Source organism: Astatotilapia calliptera, chromosome 5 (assembly GCF_964374335.1).
Source record: "Astatotilapia calliptera chromosome 5, fAstCal68.1, whole genome shotgun sequence".
Classification (NCBI taxonomy): domain Eukaryota; kingdom Metazoa; phylum Chordata; class Actinopteri; order Cichliformes; family Cichlidae; genus Astatotilapia; species Astatotilapia calliptera.
Genome location: NC_137426.1, coordinates 11046580 through 11071869, shown reverse-complemented (window position 1 = coordinate 11071869; position 25290 = coordinate 11046580). Strand labels below are relative to the sequence as shown.

The window sequence follows — 25290 nt, the reverse complement described above, 5'->3', positions numbered from 1 at the left end:
TTAATCTTAATTGAGTAGAAGAAAATGTGACAGAAAACGTTATAATTCAAGATGAGCATAAGAATGCCAGGAAAAACTCCTAAGGACACCCCTGTGTTCACATCATAGGGTCTATAAGGACCCCTTCAATTCACCATACAACAGATGAGACAGGATTCACGCCTAGTTATACATAAGTGGCTTAAAAGTAATGATGATATTTTTAAAAATGGCCATCTGGTAATACTACTCTATATCTATGGAGTAGATGTTATGCGGGTACCTTTTTACAGTCATTTGGTAATCAAATTAGTTGCAAGTCAGTGAATTAGTTGACTAACTAACAAAACATGTTCATTGAATGTCTTCACTGGATAGATCAATGCTATTTCCATGTATAACAATGGTCGTATTAGACCATCTCGTACAGTTTACAGGATTATTTAGATTTCTCATTAAGTGGTTCAAATGAAGTGGTCCTGCCACACCTATGTTGGTGCATCTTGATGTTATTTGTTGCTAAACCTTAACAGCAGCATCACTGATTTTTGCCGCTGAAGGTTAACGCTGTATTTTTGGATAAATAAATTATGAGGTTAAATGGGCGCTGTTTCAGGCAAGGTGGCCTACATCTGATCGAACTAGAACTGAACAGATTAGTTGATTGATCGCTTATATCACTCTAAACTGCTTTGGGTGTCAAGCTGCAGGCTAGACAAATCACCCCAGGCTGTGATTAAACTGTGATGGACATTTTCACTGTTTTCTCACATTATCTATACTCATCAGTTAATTGGGAAACAAATGAACCTCGTTTTCATAATTTTACGATAATTTTAGTCAGGTATGTGAGAGACAGGCAACCTGTTCTGGTAAGTCCAGTGGCAGTTTTATGTGTAAATTGGACTGTTGCCTTTATTGTAGTGGCAGATTGGTTGTAAAGCACTTGGCTGAAACTGTTCTGACTATGATTTCAGTATCTGATGATACTGACGTGTCATGGATTTACTTTAGTGCTTCCCACACACAGATCTTACCTGCAGGACTGGCCAAGAAAATAAAATGATCTGTCTTCACTTTTTGTACCTGAAGATTGCACCGTTAGGCTGACCATCACTCAATCCACATAACACCAAACTCCCTCTCTTCTCCTGGGAATTGGGACCCACAAGAAGGCAAACCTATGGTGCAGGAACAGTTATTTATAGTGGAAAAGTTTTTAATGACCAAAAACTCTGCTCAAGAAAAGAGATTTCTATTGAATTAGCTGATGCAGCATCTCACCCCAGTCAAAAGGTTTTTACATTTTATCCTTTTTCTTTAGTACATTACATTATTTCATTATCAGCATACATCAGATACGACTTGCTGGGTTTTTCCTGCGTATAAAGTATTTTGTCCTTCCGCCACAGAAAACTCTGAGATACAGAAAAATCCAACATGGTGATGTTTTTGAGGCAGAATTAAAATCCATTTCTTTGCGTCTTTGAAACCCTTTTCCTCATGTTTTTTCTGTTTTACAAACTAAGTGTCATCTTAGTAATGTCACAGCTGTTCAGGCTTTTGCTAAGTTCATGTAAAATAAAGGCATTCGTCTAATTTTTATTTCAGCTACAGTTGTGGCTTGCAGTGACTATTAAAACAAGATAATCTATATAAAACAAATTAAGATATAATTAAAATCCAATTTTAAAAGAAGAAGTAGAAAAAATATGTACAGTTTTTTCAAAGTCTTAGAATAATTATTTTTAAATAACCATCATCTCAATAATTACCAGAGTAATTATTAGGGGTGCAACGATACTCGTATCGATATTGAACCGATCGATACAGTGCTTTCGGTTCGGTACACATATTTATCAAACAATACAACATTTTTTATTTATTTTATCAACTTTTCTTCTGACGATGCTGTCTGTGTTGAGCGCTCAGTGGATCTGCGTTCGACTACTCCGCCTAGGCTGCACTGTCGAGTGCAGATCCACTGAGCGCAGTGCAAGCTAGCAAGACAGAAGCTAAGCTCGTTGCAACATGGCAACTACCTCAACGCTACCCGAAATTGAACCTCCCCCACTCTCATTCAGATCTGGCGTTTGGAACTATCTTGGTTTTCATGTGAAGCATGACCCTGATGGTAAGCGCGTCATGGACAAAAGTAAAACAGTATGTCGGATGTGCCACGCAATGCTCAATTTGTGGGAACTAGTGCGGTAGCGCAGTTAGCTTGTTAACGTGTTGACGCCGTCCAGCCCCAAGCACGGGGCGATCCGCGGTAACTTGTTAACCGAGATTTGCCGTGTTGTGGCGTTAATGTCATTTTAACGAGATTAACGCTGACAGCACTAGTGGGAACACAACGAATATGATAGCCCATTTACTCCGACATCATACTAGTGCAAAGACAAGTGGAAGCAGACAAAACCAACAAGCACACATGCTACAAACTTTACCCGAGTCATTTAGACAGCCGTTAGCACGTGATTCTCCTTATGGGGACCTGATATGTTTATATGCTGCTGAGAATATAGCCCAGAAGAAGCGTATAGTATAGCTTTTATTTTGGAAAGAGCCATTTCTCTGTAATAAACTCGCTTTTGTATTGTTGTATCGTTGCACCCCTAGTAATTATGATTGTTTTTCTTCTCCCTTAATGGAGCAGGCCTCATACTGCGCTGCTATTTATTTGGTGATGCATTTTAAGAGCAGATCACATTCAAAATTAGGATCTTTGTTGCCCAGCCTTATTTAAATAATCTCCTGAATAGATTTCTTGGTTATAACGGTGTATTACAGAGCCATGTAATGGGTGCTACTGCAGCAGGGGGTGTATATCTCTTGCCTTTCTGTAACAGACAGGTGGAGCCAGTTGTGCTCTAAAGCAATACAAAGTAGCTATATTACATGCAGTTGAAGTGATGTTAATAAAAATGTCTAAAAATAAAGTACGTTGTAAATTCCAGCTCTCATGCTGATCATTATTATCTCACCAACCTCGACCTCGTCCCCACTGAAGACACACGGTCACGCCTACCTGCAGACAGTCGAGTGTTCTGTATCTGTCTCAAGCTGCTGCCGTCGTCCTGATGACCACAAGAGACGACGTATGCTGACTCAGTGCGTCTGTCATTTGAACGGCCTGCATGAGGCTCTAGCTCCTTTAGCCTAAGAAGAATTAACCAAGGCTGTGGTCAAAAAGTCCAAAAAGTAACCCCGTGTCTTTGTCTTTGTCTAATCACTTTTCCTTGACCTTGATGCCGTTTTCCATCAATGCGAGAGAGAATTTAAGGACTTGGGAAATGGGAACCACAATGCACAAAAGATTCATAAGATTTAGCTTCAGAATACACAGGATTTACAGGTGGGTTTAACATGGCTGAAGGTGAAGGTTCAAAACACATCCTAGCTTATACAAAAACACACTAATATTTATTGAACAACACCATCAACATAACATTGACAACGCTGTTTACGGATTGTTCGCAGGCATATTCTTTGCTAAAAGTGGTAATAAAAAAAGCAGTATAGGTATTCAAAGAATTTAACCAGCTTTTTTTATGGCCACGCAGATGCTTTCCAGTCGTGTCAGTCAGTTAAAAGCATGTTATAGATTCCATGTCTGTGAGTCTGCTTGGCTCTGGTTGAGTCAGAGGGATATGAATTTCATAATCAGGCCTGATTTAAACTTCTGCAGTGATTTACTTGTAGAGCCTAAAATGTAACCGATTTAAGTGGCCGCCGTTGCTGTCAACATTTCTCGTGCGAGGTGCATTGTGTTAATTACCGTGTGGTTGTGTCCCTATGTTTTATGTGGGGTACCAGCTGATAGAAACAAATAAAATGCTGCAATGCTGGTATATTCCCTTGTATCCATTTTGATAGTTTCAGCAATCTCCCTCCATGAATTTAGATTTTTTTTTTTTTTAATTATTACTCCTTATATTTCAATTGATGAAGGGTATTCTTAAAATGAAAAACTGCAGTGTAAGAGTAGCTGGATATATACAGGCTGTGAGTTGTGAGCTGTGTCGACGCCACAGTTTGCGGTTACAACTTAGCTAGATTCCCCACTGAAGCATAAATGTCCAGTCAGATGGCAACTCAGAAGCGGAGACTTCACATTACAATGTAGCAACTAGTCAGACTTCTAAGAAGTATAACAGCACTGCCTACTCATCCGTGTCTGCAGCAGAGTGTAATTGCTCCTTCCATAACAGTTCTTAAGAAGACTATTTAACAGCACCACATGCAGCACATAGCTGGTATCTTTGTTGTGAAAAATTAAATTGTTATTAACATTAATAGTTCAGGGGCAGGCTGAAGGTTTCATCATTCAATTAATGTTTGTTTTAGGTTGGATATTGAATATCAGACAGTAAATGTAAAGAGGTGTGACTCGTATAGTGGCCGGATATATATTTATATTAATTTTAACCAATGTCCGTTCTGTATGGAAGAGCGGCTCTAGCATGTGTTTTTATTTTTGTTCCATTTGGTAGATTGCTGTAAATCAGCGCTTCTCCACCAAGTGGACGGAAAAGAGGAGCTGGTGCTTCATTCTGCGTCTGTGTAGTTGTTGAAGTACCAAGTAAAACTGCCATACATGTTGTTGTGTGGTACATGCTGTCTCACTGTGTGTATTCAGCTCTGCTTTCAAAATGGTGACTCGATAAAAAGCCCTCGCCCTAAGATTCTACATGTACTGTTTTTACTTATTAAATTGCAGCACTGCATAGGAAGCGTCTGTTTGTTGCAGTCTCATCTGATTCTGTTTTCAGTCTGTAGACACTGGCTTAGCAGCCATTTTTGCAGTAAAAGTGAAAAACAATTGTGGCTCTTACTTCACTTAAATGCAAGCTGTTCCTTGGCTGCTGTGGGCATTAAAACAAGAGGCGTGACGCAGATGTACATCGAGACATTCGTGCTGGTTTTTATCCATATGCCTTTTTCGTTGCAAGTGTTGACATCTCAGGCTGACCTGCTACACTGACAATGAGACTGCAAACAAGTGTGTTGTTGTGATCTCACTGAGTCAGACCTTCAGACCCCAGATGGAGTCTAAACCATCTGGGACTTGATTTACAGATCGATGTGATCTGAGTCACCCCGAGGCAAAACCGCTTCCTCCCTTACTGCCGAACTTTGAACCGCTGGGTGTTCATTCTTCTGTATGTTAAAGTTGCTGTTTGTGCTGAAAATACTTTTTAAAAATGTATTGCCTTTTTTATTACATTTTCTTAGCGGAGCTCCGCTTCCTTTCAGCTTCCTTTCAAGTATTAAAATAATACAAATATATATCTCATCTCATCTTTTGACTCGGTTTGGAAATTATTTGAACAAACTAACTCTTTTATTGCTTTCAGGTTGTTTTTATCTTGGAGCTTTTATTTTCTTGTCTGACATTTTATAGTGTTTAGACTTTTTATTGTAAAATGTAATTTCAGCTTTTTACCATTGACACTGGTACGAAGTTTGTGATGATCTGTTCTTCAAAAGAAAGGCTCTTTTATGGGTAAAATCCATTATCGTGTGTGTGTGTGTGTGTGTGTGTGTGTTTTATATAATGACAATTGGTTGATTCCAAAACAACTATCAATCTAAAGACATCAACTCTGGGATATTATCATTGTCATTTTTCTCATTTTTGATACAGGAAATCATTCTATCACATTAAAGTACTTTACTGCACATAAATTAAGAAAATGCAATAATTTACATATTGCTGTTTTGCTGTTACAAGGAGACATATAAAGGCATCAGTCTATTGTTAAAAAAAAAAAAAAAAAAAGTATAGCAACATCTTCAAAGGTGGACATGTTTATACTGTCACTGTCATGACACCATCCACCTCACAACCTGTGGAGATTCATGCTCATGTAGCAGTCTGTATCATCCATGCCTGTTGCATCCAAAAACACCATCCATTACACTTGTATGGACGTGGTTTTAAGATTTAGTGAAATGTGGAAACCCCTCTGCAGGCGGAGTCCCTGCCTGTAAGACAGACCCTGCAGCGCTCACTTTGTCTCTTATGTAAGTTCACATCAAAAATTAATGAATGCAGTGCAGCTTTGAGAAGCTCAGGCCTATATTTAAGATATGCATGCTCTCTGCTCTGCAGAGCCTCAGTGATTGTGGTTATAATAGAGCCATTGGCCTTTATCATTTTTTCATATCCCTGCTGGCAAAAAAAAGAGGTCATCCCACTGTAATAAAGAACTGCTGAACTATGACTGCATGCTATCCATTTTATTCAATTGTAAAATATTTAAGCAGGAAATCCTCACTCAGGCAGCAGTACCCATGAGCTGCAGATACAAAATACGCCATGAATTGGAGGTTAACAAACTGAAATTATGAATAACATGAGAGCTGAAGCCCTTGAAAAGGGCTCAAATGTTCTTTTTTTGTTTCTAGTGTGTCTCACAAAGGGAGTCTTTGTGGTTGACTTGCATGCTCATGGTTGGGGTTAGTGTAATATTTGCATTAGCTCACATTTTTATTTGAAATTGAATCAAATAACAAGATACACTCAAATGTACCAAAAAGTGCATTTCATCTCATGAACTCTTGAGGCTGGTTCCAAAAGTGATTCAATCCCCATAGACTCCTGTGTTTCCCAGCTTTGAAAAGAACATGTTGATGAATTCATTAAACTGAATTTCAACACCAAGTTTATTAGGGTTGCCACGATTAGTCGACTAGTCACGATTACGTCGACTATCAAAATCGTCGATCACAAATTTAATAGTCGACGCCTCATTTAAAGCCTTGTGAGATCCTGAAAGACAGGAATAAGTAGTAGGATTTCAGAGTGTAATAACGGACTGAAAAAGAAGATGGCAGCACTGACTGCACAAGGATGCCAGCTGCCGTTAAACCCCGAAGAAGAAGAAGCAACTCCGGTATCGTAGCTGTGTCCAAATTCAGGAACCGCATCCTTCGGAGGCAGCATTTGAAGCCTGTCCAAATTCGAAGACTTCTGTAAATGCAGCCGACAAACGCATCCTACTTTTCCCCTGATTTGAAGGATGGGTCGGGCGTATGACCAAACCTATCCCAGAATTCATTGCACAGCTCAGCCAATTCCTGTTTCCAACAATGGCGGTAGCTACTTAGTTTTAATATTACTTTTATTACTCTTTCTAGGTCACAAAATAAACTTTTAACATGTTTTCAGGAAATAATGTAGCTGTGTAAAGTTCAAATATCTGTTCGGTTCGGTCACATATTTGTAAAAGTGCTGCGACGTATTCGGAGACATATGTTAGGATAGCTAGCCGGGGTTCAAGGCTCACTAGAGCCGGTGAGAACAGTGGACTCCCGGTAAGTCGTTTTCAAACCCCCTGCGGTCTTTCGCTACTCAGGTTAAACATGATATATATATATATAAGTCACTTAGATAACTTAAAAATGTTATTGTTTGGCTTTTTCAGTCTTTTATTTGTTCCTAAGTAAATCTGTTTGGCTGAGATCAAAGTTCGTTTTCACACAGCTGAATAAACGTCAAACAGAAAACTGATTAAACAGAAGTGTGAGATAGTAGAGAATTTACTCCAGTGTCCTGTTATATTTTAGATAGCAAGGAGCAGACGGCTGAGTTTATTAAACTCCACTGAGACAATCTGCAAAATTCATTAAAAGTTTAAACTATCATTTTTGGTTTATTTTTCGTTAGCACATACCTTAAACACTTCAAGCTGTAAGCTAATGATAGTTATATAAGCGCAGACGCATGCTGATGCAATAAACTACGTTTTACATCCAGTGGATGCATGATCTGATTAGTCAACTAATTGCAAAAATAATCGGTGACTAGTCGACTATCAAAATTAATTGTTTGCCTCACCCTAATATTTATGGTGTAGGTGGCTTTTGAGTAATTTTAATGAAAACCTCTGATGATCCAAGAAGTTAGTGCTCTATGTTTATTGCAATATTTTATCAGTCTGCTATTTAGCACTAATTAACAAGTATGTGTCTGCACATTGTATCCATATGGTTTATGGATACAGCTTGTAAACCACGTCTTCTATTTTTAGCTGATAATTTTTGCACTCAAACCTTTTTTTCCAAATTTGGTCACTTTTGGCTCCAAAAACAAAATAGTGGTGCCCAAAACTAACATTGGGGAATGCACTTTGAAAAGTGCACTAACCAGTGAGCTACATGCGTTTTTGTTTTTTGTTTTTTTTCTTTTAATCATTTAAATGTTTTCTGATCTGCTCCAAGATATACTGGACAAGCTCATTTCAAGGTCTGCAGGTTGCGTGAGCATTTTTTTTTTTTTTTTTTTTTTTTACTTTCTAAAAATAATATCAAATGGATTAGAAAACATTTGGTTTCTTTAAGAAAAAACTGTTTGAATTCTGGAGGCACTGAAATACAAAGTTGAGATCCACTGCAAGTAATTTAATGGCGAAAACCCCCCAAAAAGTAGGCTAAATAAAATGTACGTTATGCAGAATCTATCATGAGCCTCACATTGGTGATAATTTGGTCTTTGTTTCAATCCAACTCACTTGCACCAGCAGCATGTGCAAGACATGGAAATATCAGACCTGTTCTTGTATGTTCAAGTGCAGGTAACCATAGCAACAGTACTGAAGCTTAAGGCTTCTTAGCGTTAGACTGGTGAAACTAGTCCAGTGGTAGAGATGACGGATTAAAGTGACTACAAACACTCTTCAAAGCATGAAGGAGGATTCAGCACAGTCGACCTTTGTTCTTCTGATCAGCGAACATGACAGAAGACGCAATAATGGACTCACAGTTGTCCAGAGAGAGAAAAAGCATGCAGCATTTTTCTTCTGAGGGCCAGACTGAATTGGATATAATAAATGAAGCGCCACACATTAAGTGACTAAACAGACACATGAACACATACAGTCCTGAAATATGTTAAAATCCCCACGTTTTTGCAGACATAACAAAAACGTGGGGATTTTACACCTGGTAAAAAAAAAATCAAGAATTTTCAGTAAGAAACCTTTTTCAGTGTCTACAATTCATATCGATGCTTAATGTGTTTAAGGATAATTTTATTCATAATTATGATTTAATTAAAATTAATTTTTTAGCCTCTGTTTTAAATTTTGTAGGTAACTCAGATTTTCAATACGTTGCAGTACCACCACAGGCATCACTGAGCTTAGCGTATGTTTACTATTTAATAACTCTTTTTTTGGGGGCGGGGAGATACAATGTCTTCCACATGCTATATTACTAGTCAGCCAAATATATTTTTCATTAAATTTTTTTTTTTTTTAACATCCATGATCAGTTTACTATTGGACAATCCCTTCTGTTATATTGAATGTTCATTCACTAGCTAGCTAGCTCCCATCTTGTGTTTACCCGTAGAGTTATCAGGTCACAGCTGTGGTGGTACCAAGACTCTCATCCCATGGTTCAACAGACTCTAGCTCCCAATATCTTGGACTGCAGTCCTTGTTTTTTCTTGGATATCGATTGTGACCAACTAACAAGGGTCATTCTTACCTGAACCTGCAGCATGCAGAGAACTGGTTGGCTATACAGAGGTCACCGAGGGCAGGAATTACAGCTGCAAACTGGAGTTCAAGGCATTAGAGTTTGCCTGCCAGATGAAACGTTGCAAAAAGACAGCTGATACCTGTTATTTATTATCACAAAGTATTGTATTTATTAATGTGTTTTGAAGGCTTGGGTGTACCTGCTTTTGCATGCTCCCTGCCCCAAGCTAAAACTTTTTACATTTTTTTTTATTTTGGGGACGTGTTAAATTCTCCCTTCAGGATGTCAGGGGGCCGGCATCTGGTCCACAGACCATATTTTGGCCATGTGTGAGTCTAGTATTGGATGGGAGTCTGCCTCCACCTCACTGCAGTGGGTTCACTGTCCACCTGCTTTATAGAAATATCCACACAGATGACATGGAGGCGTCAGCAGGATTGATGATTGTAACTGGACCGTCTGAGAGTGTCCTCCTGACACACACTTACATAACGCCTGCGTGTGGATGTGTGAGTGTGTGTGCTGCTTGGCAGGTGTTTAGTGGGTGGAGATGTGGGTGTTTGTGCATTTATGATAGACAGGAAGGTTTGAGCAGCAGGAGGAAAATTCAGAAACAGCATTTTTGTCAACACTCTTGAAATGAGCTCAACCAAAGAGTCAGTCTCAGTAGTTGGCAGAGTTCCTGAGATGTGATGAGCATTGCTATTTTATCAAATCTGCTCATCCAATGTAATTATGCTCAGCTTTCATCACTTTAAAGTAACTAAAGTTATGAGTCAAATATTGAATTCGGATCGGTAATCACCTTTGTTTGTGCGTTACAGTTTATATTAGTGCCATAATAAACATCGGCAGCCTGTAGCCTGAACCAGAAAATTAGATGAGCAGGAGATGATATGAAGTGTTGATTAAATATGAATCAGATTCAAATAATGGAGGTCCTGATTCACACTGTGAAGCTGATAAGAAATTTATATTATACCCTTAGAAGTTAAACTGGGTGGTTCTCCTGATATTTATCTGATACGAAACAGCACTCAGTGTCAGAGTCATGTTTCTATTTGGCTGTAGAGACCGTTTTCACTGGACAACAACCAAAACTGTAATTTTAGCTGTTATGGAATCAACATTAATTATCTGCTGCTTGTTGAAGCTGCTGCTTTTGATGTTTGTCATGTTAATCAACAACCTCAGCGAGGGTCACAGCAGCTAAAATTAAGATGCCGCTACCTGCTGTGCATGCTTTTATTTTCTAATGCTTTAGTAATAAAAACATAATGATTGGTGATAAAAGGTTCATTTAAAGTCTGGAGTCAGAGCTGTTAGCTGCTAACAAATGCAGGATATATTTCACTAAACTCTTTTATGTGATGAACTTCCGGCAGCCTGGATAGTTAGAGGTTTTCATGGACAGTATGTGAGTAGAAGACTACTAATCGAGGCCATGATCGCTCCTCCAGTGACCTGGATTTTATTTTTCCTACATCATCCCTCACTGTGCATAATGCACAAAAACTCAAAGTTAAACTAACACTTAGACTGTCAATAATCTGTTTGTTAACCATTAATAATTTGCTTTGCTGCAGACGTGAGTGAGGGAACGTTTTCAATTTGAGTTGGGGATGATCATAGTGACTAATTAACAAGTTGAGTTTTTTTTTTCTTTTTTAAGAAAAAAGTAAGAAAGAAGCAAAACTAGAAATTTAGCTGCATCTCAATTTTTTTTTCTTGACATGCTCCATGCAGTAGATTTTTTTTTTTTTTTTAGAATTAAATAACAGCTCCATCTGTGCACAATCTGAGGTGACAAATTAAATTCAAGATAAAAATAAAGGACTTTGTGTCTTTGGAGGTAAACTGTTGATTATCAGCCTAATTAAAAGTTACAAAAGGCACTGCATTTTCTGTATTATAAGCAGCAAAGATTCCCACCAACATCGAGCTTTGTCCTGGTTTCCAAGTCCTAGTGCACACAAAACAGCTGTAATCACACCAACATACAGCAGAATGAGACGTGGTTTAGAAGCAACATCGAAGAAGAAGTTGCAGTATAAATAAGGATTTCTTTTGCTGACTCATTCAGTCTGTCCCTTACTCCTGAAAGACTGGGGATTGTACTGTGGGTTTATGGCAAAAATATTTGTAGGCAGTCAGTCTAATTATTTCCAATCTACATTATGTGGCGACAATGATTAGATTCAATCTGGGTAATAAATAATTTTAATTGTCTGCCACCAGCTTTTACCTTTCTCTGCTGTTTGCCGCACCGGTGATCCATTTGAATTCCAATTCCTTTTCATTGTTCGTTATTTATTCATTATTCTGACAGTGCTCATGGTTTGAGTTTGCTTTTTATCATGTTTTGTAAGCTGAAATTCAGAAAGCAGTACATACTCGTATTTTTTCTGGCTCTGGGACATGAAAATGTTGTCCTTCCACCCACAAAGGCTGTGATTGGCTATTTGTTTTTCCATCCATGGAAACGCTTATCGATTAGCACAAAAAGAGACCTGTTGGAAGCACTGAAAAAAAAAATCAGATATGTGGACAATGACTCAGTGGTTCAGATCAGGCTGCCGTTTGGCATATGTAGCTACGATAATGCTGGCCCACATGTAGCTGTTTGACATTGACGTACTGTACACGTGTGTACTAAATGTTTGTGTGTCTCACAGGATATATACAATTTTAAAAAGAAATCTTAGCAAATCTAATGCACATTTATCTGTCTTGGTGCTCTCAGTTTAACATTTCTCACCTCACAAAGGTGAAGCTGCCGCTAAGACACACTCAGGCGTGTGTGTGTGTGTGTGTGTGTGTGTGTGTGTGTGTGTGTGTGTGTGTGTGTGAATCCTGATGAAGCCATTGTTGCAGAGAGGTGTTGAAGCTTGTTGTGAATGTGATGAGCTGCAGTGAGCCAGGCTGTGTGAGTCTGTGTGACTGTATTAGCATAGATGGATAAGTGTGAGTGTGTTTTATTTTTTTTGCTCTGTGGGTTGTTACAGTTGATGTCAGGTGATGCTGGATAACTATGCTGTTGCTATGAGGATAAGTTATATTCACAACAGTTAGTTCATTTAGTAGAAAATTATACACCAACTATTTGAATTATGCTCTTTTTTTTCTTCTTTTTTTTAAATTTTCAATCAGAAATGGCAAAAATGTTTCTGTTTTAAAATGTGAGAATTTGCTGCTTTTCCATGTCTACCTTAGAGCAACTTGAATATTTCAGATTTTGGACTGTTGTTGAGACAGAAAATGAAATTTTGCTGGCGCTGCTTTGTGCTCTAGAGAATTCCGGTTGCCAGTTCTCAGTTTTGTAATCTTTTGTAGACGAGACACTTGTTGCAAAAATAATCAGCAAATTAATTGATGATAAGAGCAATCTGAGACCTCCGTTAAGAATGAAAATTCCCTTAACAGAAGGAATCAAGATCCAGAAGGATATTTGGATCAAGACTAGTTTTGGATATTTTTCTTGAAAATCAAGACAATTGTTCCAATATCCTGAGGTGATATATAGTTTTGAACCTGTCTCACAATGGTAAAAAATAAAGGAAAACCGAATAACCCTAAAAAACAAACAAACAACAGAAGGCAGCACTATATTAATGAATCTAAACATGAATGACTATAATGAATCTGTGCCTTTCATGACTTTTGACTAATGTAACTTTGCTAACAAAAAGACAAGCACAATAGTCACCTAACCCTAGTTGCAAATATAAATACACTTTCATATACGTTTTCTGGATATCACAGAGATTTTATAGATCTAAAATAGAGATTAAAATGGAGCTTATTTGCTGTAAATGACCTTCTTCAGTCCTATTGCTCCTAATTCAGAGAACTCAGACAGCTGTAAAAGCTGCTCGTGCATCCTCTTCCTGTGTGCTCACTATTTAAAAAAGGTTAAACCATCATCGACTCTGGCAGAGTGATAAGAAAGGCCGACTCTCCAGCTGGAGTGGCTACAGTCCTGTTTACACCGGTTCCAATAGAGGCAGGTACAAGAGCCACTCCCTTCCCGAAAGCTCCATAACGCTCACCTTTAGATGTTGTATATTAAACAGACTGCGGTAATCTGACTCAGCTCCTTGGCTGAGCGGCTGTGTAATTCAGGTTGGTGTCTGTGAAGAGTGTGCAGCCCACTCTTGTGTTTGGGTGTGCATATATTCAAGAGGGGCAGCCTACTTGGCAGCCCTCTGCTACATGTTACCAACTGATAAAGACGAGGGAATAAAAAGACCGAAGCCACAGGAGAAAGTGTCTGTCCAAGACCAGAGAGGTTTGAACCAGCTAAAAAGAACTCCAAGTGAAATGACTCAGAGGTAAATATTTTAATCTGTTTAGTTGTGTTTTTCCTGAAATTTGTATTTGCTCTTATTCCCAAAGGGAAATCATCAGGATGGGCAGAAATGGCTGGAAATAGGAGGAATTTGAACAGGCTTCTGTTAAGGATGGTGACGCAGAGTCATTGCCTTAAAAATATGCAGAACAATAGTGCTTTTGTGCATACCATAGATGGTATAAAAGGGGGATGTGGCTTTACTTTGGGAAAAGTAAAGCCAGTGAAATCTGATTTTTATTTTTTTTTTAAATTGACAGCATTGGGCGACTCCTCTGGTTTCTAAAAGACTTACTGTTTTATAGAAATCTATGGGGAATAAGCTGTTGGCTCCCCTGACCTTTAACCCCAGTAAACACTTTCCTGATGCTCATTTGTTTGAAGTACAGTTCTGTAGGTTATATTGCATTGGTTAGGAAAAGGAAAGCAAGAAAATAGCCTTCTGGGTCTTCAAGGCCAAACCAACAAACAGACCCCCACCCACACCTATCCACTTTTTCTAGAAAGAAGAGAAACACCGAGCTGTAGGTTTAAAAAAACAAAAAAACAACAAAACAAAGCAAAACTATAAAACCTAGGCTCCCTGGCTAGCCACAAAAGAGGAGAGAAAGTGTTTAAATACTGTCAGAAAACTCCCACCAAGCTTGCAGCCAGATTTATTCAAACACAAAAGAAAGCATACTGAGGTTTTACAGGTTTGCCACAAGTCTGTTTCAAAGGACAGATTTCTAGTGAAACTAAACACGACTAATCCTAGCAACCATACAACAGAGAGCCCAAATGGCAAGAAGCGCTTTGTCGGGGGCTAGATGTGCACTTCCACTACTCACCAGAATGCTGTTCAGCTGCAGCACGTAGAGAGAGAGGGAGAAAATCTCTGTTTCAATAAAAGGCTAAAGAGATGCAAGGGATATAACAATGTCTCACACAACAGTCCGCATTCTGCTTGACTTGGAAAATGCTGAACCTCTGTATAAGTCTGTAGAAAACCCACAGGATTTTTCCACTCAGGTGGCTGAAACAAAGTGTGCGTGACGACCAGGTTTGAGGTGAAGGTGATGTGGGTGTGGGCCTGGTTTTTTAAGTGACACCCAAACACACACATAATGTTTAACACTGAAAAATATTTTTATACGCAACTTTTCTGTAGTAAAACATCATCATGCATTTGTGACAAAGTGTGTGGAAGTCAGTCATACAACATAGTTTGAGGTAGGCATCAGACTCTTCCTCCATCTCCTTCTCTCTTAATTATTATTGTCATTTATTTTATTTTTTTTCAATCTGGTACTTCATGACTTCAGAGGAGCTTCTTAAAATTTCAGATGTATAGGAAGATTCTGTTCTCAGAGACGGTCCGAAAAAAAGGCACCAGTCAGAGGAGGAAGTGAGCAGATGGAGGGCACATGGAGAGCCAACAGGAAGTGAAGGCTCTGTGGTTTCCTCATGTTGTGTTGGCAACAGTCAAAATTTCACTTCCCTCTACTTACACTCCCAACAGGTGCTGTTTCTGTGTGTCTGTTTCCTCCCTTTATTTGACATGTTGCTTTTTGACCTCAGAAACTTTTTTTAAAATTCAAAACAGTGTTGGTGTTGGTGCTTGAACCATTTTATTTTTCTCCATAAAATGAGCAGAGGTGGAGTATATTTCTTTCTTTTTCCCTCCACCACCAGACTTCTGTCTTTCTCTGTCATCTAATCCTTTGAAGCTCCACTGGAGGCTGAGTACTGTAAAAGATTTGGTGGAAATATCAGTGTAACCTACATAGTTCCTTATCAGATTTGTTCTCACATGAATGCAGTTGGAGCATCGGCTGCATCATTTTAAAGACTCACAGAGAAGAACAATAAGGTTTTTGGCCATTAGCATGATATATGTTGCCATATTTTGTTAATTATGTGGTTTGTTCCCCTTGGAAAAAAACACCTCATTAACCACTGGATAATTTTACAGAATTTTAACATATGAGTCATCTTATTGCAGAGCGAGTTTTACAGTTAAAGGGTACTTTGAACACTGCTGGTGTCAGTACCATTGTTTAATGGGCCAGCAACCTCCATTTTATTATTTGTTTTAATGAAGGCATTGTTAGGGATGCATTAAGGCAGCCCCGGGCCTCGGACCGGTACCGGTCTGTGAATCGTTTGGTACCGGGCCGCGAGAGTTGAGGCTCGGGTGTGAAATGTATGGTTTTCAGGGTTTTTATTGGTTTTTAGCGTTATTTTGTTATCGTTTTTATCATTAACTCGGTTTTCCTGGGTCTTTTCACGTGTGTTATGAATAAATCTTCTTTTTTTCGGTACCGGTACTAGTTTTATTTTGCTGTATTTATCCGCGACACCTTAAAGGCCGGTTTGTGAAAATATTGTCGGGCATAAACCGGTCCGTGGCGCAAAAAAGGTTGGGGACCGCTGCATTAAGGTATGTTTGTGGCAACATTTAAATTGATTGACATCAAATGAACGCATTTCACATCATATATGGTAAATTTAGATCAATATTGTGCGCACTGTTTATGTTTTTAACCTTCAAGTGACCATTTGGAGTCCAGCTCATATTTATGTGCTGCTGCAATATTTTTTAATATTTGTTACTCATTATGTTCACATTTCTACCGGAAATGGCCCGCTAATGTGGCAAGGATAAAGCTAAACTGTGCTGGAAATGTTTTATGTTTATTTTTTGAACTTTGATTTTGATATCATTTTCCACTTCTTATCACTACTTTGCAATTGTTTGCAGTGATCCATGGGTAAAAGACCTTTCAAGGATATTTGAACAACGTTTGCAGCCCAATTACCCAAAGACTATGTCCCTGCAGTGCATTCCAGCTAATCCAGCCAAGTGTGGCAAAAAGATTAGTGTTTTATACAAGAGGTGTCCAACCCTGCCTTAAATAAACAGAGCCTTCTTTTATACCTTAAATTTAGTGAATGTATAACCTCAGCACAGCATATCCGATGTGTGGGATGAGATGGGGGTCACTATAGTTTAGGCGGTGTGGCCATGGTCTGTTTTTACATGAGCTGTTTTAGGATGTGGGTGGACTGCACTGTTCTGTGGGGGAATCCCTGCCAGTAGTCAGTTCAGTTCATGTTCAGACTGCAGACGCTGCAAAGAGTCCCCGCTGTGGTTTGTTTTCTATCCTCCTGTCAATGTGTTGTTGAGCTGACCGGGAGCTCTGCCAGCAGGGAACTCTGCTACGTACACATCTTCTCTGCCTACCAGGTGGGAATCCCACTCAGGCCTCATTCCTGTTCCCGGTCTGTGACTGGTGCAGAGGATCGGTGGAATGCAATGTTTGTTTTGGAGAGCTGGGCGTAGCTCTCACAATCAGCACGCAGGCATTCATCACAGCGTGCACGCACAGACACGCAGGGCTCCGATCTGAACGCACACACTGCCATCACAGCCAAGATGCTCCAAACTGGGACAAGATGAAATCTGTTAAAACATAAAACACATCAGAGAGGAACAGGGACCCGCTCGCTCCTCTGCTGTTTGGGAAAGCAGAATAAATAAGTAAATAAATTCAAAGGCTGAATTTATTCTCAGCTGTTCCATTTCTGTTTCTTCATCTCCGGCTGTTGTTAACAACTCGGTGACTTTCTGACTCTGAGGACCAGAAACTGCTCTGGAGGTCTGGTCCAGTGACCTGCCGGTGCGTTTTTGTGTTTTCCACAGTTTGACTCTGAGTCCACTGAGCGAGGCCTTTGGGCTCAGCTGTGTAAGATCATGTGCTCAATAAAACCGAAGTGGCTTTTCATTTCAAAGTTCACCAGGAAAAAAAAAACCAAAAACAGGAGAGGCACAGAACATTGTCCACACAGAACATTCTGTGCATGCTTTCATGTGACTCTGTGTCATATTCTTGGATTCTGCTTTCACACACAGAATCTTCAAAATGGAGAAATTTAGCCTTTTCAACACTATGGGGGAAAAAAGTGGATGAGTCCGTAGAACTGGTTGTAAATTAACTGCAGAGTTGGTGGTTTCATCTGTAGCTCCTCACGTCTAGAGGCTGAAGTGTCCGTGAACATGATACTAATCACATACAAGTTTCCTGGTCTGTGTGTGTGTTGGTAGTGAAATAAATTTAATTATCTTTGCATTCAAGTGCGTTTGGCTTTGGAAATGTTTACGTGGCAATAACAGATGAACTTGAAGTAGCTGGCAGCTGATACGGAGTTATTTGAAGTACACATACTGATGGGAGTTCCACTGAAGGTGGTGCGCATATGATTAGCTGAATAACTGGTTAGTTGCCAGGCAAAAGAACACTATCCTGAGACTAGTGAATTAAACACACTTGGAGGCCTGTGATAATTCTGACACTGAGTGTTGTACAGATGGCAACGCCTTTGTGAAGCAGGCAAGTTTTAGTGAAAGCAGATTCAAAAACGGCAGCAGAATAATGCATTTTTCATTCATGATTTAAATGATGATCTCTGGTGATTTTTTTTTGATTTTTTATTTTTTTACCTGCACTGATATCAGTGCGTGTGTGTCATTAACTTACTTAATAGGTATTTTGGTTTTGAGTGTCTTTGAACTGGTTCTCCAACTTTTTTTTCCCCCTTTCTGCAAATTCATAAATTTCTGTACACTCAGTCCACATTCATTTGATAGGAGCCACCATATAAAGTCATAAAGTAGTCATAAAGTCAAAATGACAAGGGGAACACAATTTGTGTGTAGTTTTTGCCACACTTAGTATTTGTTTGTTTTTTGTTTTTATTGAATTGTTTCATGTTTTTTTTACTTGTTTGTCCAAAGATTATTGCTAAATTAGTTTTTTAATAATGAAAGTTAATTTAGAGGCCTAAGCTCTACACAGGGTAACAGGTTCACTCAGTACCAAACCACACCCATAACTGTAAGACCAGTACTTGTGATTAGATGAACTTGAATCCTGTTTAGATTAAGCAATCCAGGCACAAGAGTGTCAGGATAGTGCTGAGGTCCAATGCACAGTTTGCAGTACTAAATTGAACTTTGGGGGGGAATGCGAAATGGGAGCAGTCAGTGTACTTTCAATACAAGCGTGAGGACATCATTCAATAGAGTCCTTGTTGTCTCGGATGAAGGAACAAATATGTCTGAGTGGCCCTAATCAGTAATGTATGTGCATGGGAAATGGTGTTAGCTAATTTTCTTGATTCAGTGATGCAGGTCTGTACTATGATGGCCGTTTGGTTCAGGTATGCACCCTGAGTCATATCCACGACTATGATCATGTATTCATTCTTTATTCATTCATTGATGCAAACATGCATATTAATACATGCATTAGGCATTTAAGCGGATTTCATAACAGCCTGACAGAGAAAAGTCAACATTCTTTGGCTTTTACAGTTTAAAGCAATCTATCAAGACTGTCAAAGTTAATTGAGTGCGTCAGTGCAATAGCATTAAGGCTGACTATTTATTATTTGTCAGATTTTTGTCATTATCTTCTTCTTATTATTATTATTCTCCTTCTTCTGCCTAAAATTCAGATCCATGGATCTTTTAGCTTTTGGGAAACTCGAAAATAACTTTTATCAGGATATTAACATAAACAATTAAAATCTGTTTCTAGTTTCCAGCTGTCTACATTTTCCTTACAATATTTGCTGCAATCTCCGCAAACCTATTTTACACAGAAATAGGGACACTGGCACATTCATAATTTTTTCAGGAATTTTCTAGTGGATTTTAAGCACTTTGTTTCCTTCTGCTTACTCTATCTAACTCAGTCTGGCCCTCTGAGGAAAAAATGTTGCCAACACTGCCGTGGATACTTGTCCTGAACACTCGAGACAGAAACATGTTTCCTTGGTCACATTCCTCTTGTGAATTTGACCCTGTCACACATTCAGCTGCTCACCGATTGGACTGTTAGATACACTCCTCCCATCCACTGGTATGAATGGCAGCTTGTGTTTTCTGTGTTCAGACACTCTCCACTCTGTCAGCCTGAACAGTTATTTTTCACAAAACCCAGGAATGTTTGGTGTCACATTGTCCAGCTGGTTTTCAGCCCAACAAACAGCAGACTGTGAGGATTTTTTTTTTTCCGCTCTGCTCTCAGTCACAAGATGCTCCACCAACAGTCATCTGAGGCTGAGTAATGTGCTGCTTCACTGATGAGGGCTGAAAGAGGCTGATGGGTTTGTTATAGAATAGGGGGGGGAAAGTATGATTAAATGTAGGGCTGTTCGATATAACGATATATATCGGATGACGATATAAAAACGTCTATCGTTTCATTTTACGCTATCGTTTGTTTCGTGGTGTCGCAAAATAAACTTTACGGCAATATTTTTTTTTCATGGTTTTGATGGTCACTGTAGTGGCTACAGTATATTAATTTCTTAAAGTTCTCTCTTTCTCTTATATTTAATATAACCACACTACGGACGGACAAGCGCCTGTTTTTATGCGCTGTCGTTAGAAACAACGACGGTAAAACCATCACATGTCCTCTTGTTTATTTTCCACATAAACCTTTCACAATAAAGCTCAAGATCATGTGGAGACTTTTCAAAATAAGCGGAATCACGTGAAAAAGTATGCAGAGTATTGACGGATGAGAAGCAAAAAAGAGCCGTCAGGTGCTAAAAAATAAACCTTAGATTCAAACGTTAGAACAGGCTTTTCCCCGCAGCACGCCGTGTAATAAATACTCACAAAGAAAACGGCGGCCTTTACAACTTATGTCTAAAAATGTGTAGTTTCATGCATCGGTTAAAACACTCGACTCCAGCTACACGACGCCCAGCTGGAAACACTTCACCTACCCGAGATTCACAGAATTTACAGAAAATATAAATTTTTTTGTGATTTATATCGTTATCGGGACAATAGATGTTTTATATCGGGATATGAGATTCTGGTCATATTGCACAGCCCTAATTAAATGCTTGGACCCCAGAATTTGCTTTTTGCTTTTATTGTGTTGAAATATTGCAAAACTGTTGCCCAGTTTTTGGAGATATCGGCTGTAGAGATGTCTGCCTTTCTCTATAATATACTGGGATCAGATGGCGCTTTATTTGCAGAAAGGGGAAAAAAAACATGTTCACAGTTCATATAGGAACTCATTTCTTTCTATCAGACTACACCCACCAAATGCAATGCTGTGAAGAACAACGCCTCCATTTACTCGTGAAGAGAGACTCGTGACAGAATACCATAAATGCTTTAAGACACTAAACTGTGCCCCTCAGCTGCCTCTCGAACATGTTTCTCACCCCGTGGATGGACTCCAGCTCTGTCATCTTGTGCTGTAGCTGGCGACTAAAGTCCTTGTTTTGCTCTGAGCTCAGTGTAGTGGTCCCAGCTCTCCACCTACTCCAGGTTGTGGCGAAAGTGGCCCCTCCAGCTCCAGTTCCGGGAGGCTCTCTAGCATACTACCGTTGCCAAATTGGAGTATGTCTGACAGTGGGATAAGGCACAACAAAAACAACCTGAGCAACCTGCAGAGAACCATTAGACAGGAGGGAACTTTTTTTGCTTTGGTGTGAATTACAGAGAAGAAAGTAGGTCATTTTGATTTGGGGATGAAGCTGTTAAGCTGTTTTTAAACATGAACTCGAGTACTGAGTTGCCAAACAACAAGTTTTCCTCTGACTTGTTGTTTCCAAATTTTCCCCACAGCTGATAACATCACTGTTAGGTCCAGTCCAGAAGTAAACAAGCTGGCTGCTAACAAAACTGTTCCATGAATACCACTAAAAAAAACAATCTAAGTGGAGGCAAACATCCCTGTGAGGGGGCTGAAATCTCTTAAAACAAAGGGTTGGTTTCACATCTATGGGCTTTATATTCCCATCAGACGCCTGATGTCAGCAGGGTTCGACTGAAGTGCCCGTTTAGTCCACATTGACTCCAGCCTCAAAGTTAACATCAGACATTTTGCTGGACAAAAATAGTTTAACAGTAAGTTCCACGAGGAATAAACGGAAAGAAAAATGTATTGTTTTTATTGACTGAGTGATTGATTTTTTTATTTCCCAGCCCACAGCAGCTCTATATGCCCACAACCACACTGGAAAGCGCAGTCTGAAACTAAAGGCCTTAATGCATCAGTGTTGTGTATACGTTTTCTGCGTTTGGGATTTATACATGCTGCCTGTGGAAATTATACTTGTTATGCTCTTCAATTTGAGACACTTTGCTTTGGAGAGACATGTTTTTACACACTCTTAACTCATCTGCATTATTAAGATCATTCCCCCATTAGATAAAATAGGTAAAGTTTTATAAACTTTTGATTTAACAGACTGTCTGTGTTGCAACTGTGACCTACAGTATGGTCATGAGATCTTGGAAATGAACTAAAGAATAAGACTGATTACAAGCGATTGAAATGAGCTTCTCCTAGAAGGTAGCTGGGCTGGCCTTAGAGAGAGACGTTGGAATAGGGCTGCTGCTCCTCCGTGTTGCAAGGAGCCAGTCAAGGTGGTTTGGCCTGGGAATACCTCAGGATCTCATAAGGAACTGGAAGAAGTTGTAGGGGAGAAGGATGACTGGAACATCCTCCCCAGCATGCTGCCACCACAAATCAACTTTGGATAAGTGGAAGATATTGATTACACAAATGGAAGTTACACAATTGAATAGAGAGGAGACTGTGTTGTTGTCGGTACTCTGATGTGGTATTTAAATCAATATTTATGCTTAAATGCAACTCTTTTCTGTGTCTTCTAATTGAAATTTGTCGCTTGCAAGGTGCTTTTGAACTCCATAGTCACTGGGGGATAACTACATCCTCGGGATGTGTGGGGTTTTTTTCTATTTGGGTTTGCATTGCCAATAGGAACAGTACTGTGACATCCTGGAGATATGAAAAAGTTCCTATGATGTAAAAGGTTACTGACCCAAGTTGTAAAAATCTGCAGTGCTGCTCAGTTTCCCTGCAAGAAAGTGTTACCATTAATTTTAATATCCTCTTTTTCTTATAAAGGAAGCTGCATTTGCATTATTGTGATGCAAAAACCCCTGCACAAGATGCTTTGATAAGACTGGTGTGAGTCTCAACTGTTGTCTGGTCTGCTGGCTCTTCAGTCGTGCATGTTATGAGAAATTGAAACTGGCCCCTATTTTAAAAGAGACAGTGGACACTGGAAGACTGATAAACTAGGGTTGTGTCGATGGAGGATGATCTAAAGGTCAGATGATCGTTAGAGGGGATTCAAGGGGATTTTTTTTCCAACTCATCTTCTTGTCAGCGTATTAATTGAATGTCATCATTATAATTAGATTGATAATAAATCTAATCAGCCACGCTAGTTTCATGTTAGCATGCTGGCATGTAACCGACATGGTTATGTGCAAGTTAATGCTCGCAACTCTTCACACTTTGAAATGAATGTATGTGTATCTGGAGCGAATATACTCATTTCTCATCATAGAGTAAGGAAAAACTTTAACTTGTGTTTAAAACTTAGTGGCCTCTTTTCATTCTTTTTCACAGGGCTTTGTGTTTGCTGGTGAAAAGAATCCGCTGTGGAGGAAACCAGCGAAGGACAAACAGGTGGGACACATTAACCCTCTCGAGGCAGGCGTTGCAGATTTGCAACAGTTAAAAACTAACAACCTGATTACCCCACATACATATTTTATGAGTTTGTTTTTTTTTTTTTACTCAGAAGTACCACTGCAGGACTTGGTTGTGCATTAGCAACAAAAAGTTTAATTTGAGCCTGAGATGGTTGAAAGGAGACTGTGAGGGAGTCAAAAAGAGCCAAACAAATATGATGGCCTGGTATCTTTTTAGCTGTTTAACTGAATCTGGGTGGAGCACATAAGTTGATATTTCAGGGAAATGGTTGAGAATTCGACACACGTGTCAGGATGGGCATGCATACTCTTTTGTAATGGTTGTTACAAAGAAGTGTTTTGTTAGCCATTTGAAAATTGATGATAACAAGTCATTTTTTAAGCATCAATTAGATTTGCACTTTTTGAATGATATTAGAGTCTCATCATCGTTGGCTGCATAGAAATCCTGAGCTTAGGAGTAATATTTTTACATTATTTTCAGACACTGGTGCTTATATTTTTCCACAATAGCTCCATCGTGTCTGGTGTTTTTTAAATTCTTGTTTACATGTTTGTTTGTTTGTTTTTTGTCTAAACTGAGGCCAAGTTGGGCATTTAAATTCCCCATTGTTCAAAAACGTGCACATAAAAAAAAAAAAAAAAGAGTATGTTTCCCTAAACTGAAAAATTGTGGCCATTTAGAAAATTCAATGCCTTAAGTTAAAGATTCAAAAGTGAGAAGCATAAAAACATTAGCTGTGGTATCCAATGATTATGGTATGTAGTCTTTGTCAACATACTTGAAGTAGGAAGTAAACACTCAAAAGATCTTGTAAACACTCTTACACTCTCCGCAGTGTTGTATTGTGTGTTTGTGTGTGCGTGTGTGTGTTAAGGGTAAAGGTTAATCATGATGTACTTTTGACTTTTGGAATACCCAAATGGAAAACATTTTTAAAAGGAAAACTGTGATGTCAAAATGAAAACATGACACTTCACTTGAAAGGCAACATCTTTCTGTTTCTGAGAATTTGACCATTTTCCATGTGGGGAAAATAAAAACTAACCTTAACCCAAGACCAATCACCAATGACCTGGCAGGTGTTAAAATCTTAACCGCGCAGTGTTAAACTCATCCAGTGATTATCTCACTTATTAGCAATGACACTGGAGTTAATAAATGTCTGTTGGACTACAGAGAAGATCTCCCAGCCCAAATAGAAACGGAGAATAACTGGCAGCATTGAGAAGCTGTAACACTGGTGTCAATGAATTTTAGTGAAGAAGAGACATCATCATGTGTGTTGGCTCGGCTGCCTTAAGAGGTCTACTCAGCTGGCTATTAGCCGCATTCAGTGGTGATGATGACTAAGAGCTGAGTGCAGGCTCTTATGGGGTTTTGCTGTGTTTCTGTGTTAATATGCAGTCAGCTATGCGAGTGATGGCCTGAAAATGAGACTGATGGAAGTTTGTGAAACAAAGTAGGAAGGAAAGAAAGTGATTGCGGTGCTAACATTTCCCTCTTGATAAGCAACAGATATACAGTGACTTGTAGCTATAGCTGTTTATCCAGAACAGGAAGCTGCTGTCGTCGCGGAGTGTTCTAATTGCGGTGGGTTTGTAGGCTTTTGGCCTCTCGATATGTTTTAAAAGAGTGTGTATGTGTTGAGACTGACACAGAACTGATCTCTGTAGTTTGAAACCATCGAGATTAGGTGCTTCACACAGCTGTTTGTGAATGACTTGCACATTAGAGGCTAGTACTTCATGTATACATGTGAAGCAGCCCAGTGAGTCAGACAGGCTTTCACTGACATATTCATTTATTCATGTGTTTATTCATTCAGGTGCTGCATGTTCTCGTATGCATTCAACCTGCTTCAACTTTTCTGCTGACAAAGATTTCTCCATTTTTAAACATTTGCATTTTCTGTTGGCTGAA

The 25290-nt window shown here is 39.1% G+C and overlaps 1 protein-coding gene and 1 long non-coding RNA gene across 10 annotated transcripts in view; one reads left to right on the top strand and one right to left on the bottom strand.

Annotated features, from left to right (window-relative positions):
* Positions 1–25290, top strand: part of LOC113022133 (plasma membrane calcium-transporting ATPase 1-like) — a 129476-nt gene that overhangs the window by 4677 nt on the left and 99509 nt on the right. For 5 of the 9 annotated variants that reach the window (XM_026167212.2, XM_026167213.2, XM_026167211.2 and 2 more), the window contains one exon: positions 23281–23340. The exons of 2 other annotated variants lie outside the window; for them this stretch is intronic. The gene's annotated coding sequence lies outside the window, so the exon portion shown is untranslated. Of the gene's footprint in view, positions 1–13705; positions 13803–23280; positions 23341–25290 lie in introns of those variants that run through there. 2 more of the 9 variants (XM_080301691.1, XM_080301693.1) reach the window with 2 other exon arrangements.
* On the bottom strand, positions 967–13604 carry LOC145428856 (uncharacterized). Its single transcript, XR_013909192.1, has 3 exons — positions 13521–13604; positions 3011–3141; positions 967–1160 (listed from the first exon to the last, which is right to left on the bottom strand). It is a non-coding gene; the product is annotated as an uncharacterized LOC145428856 (long non-coding RNA).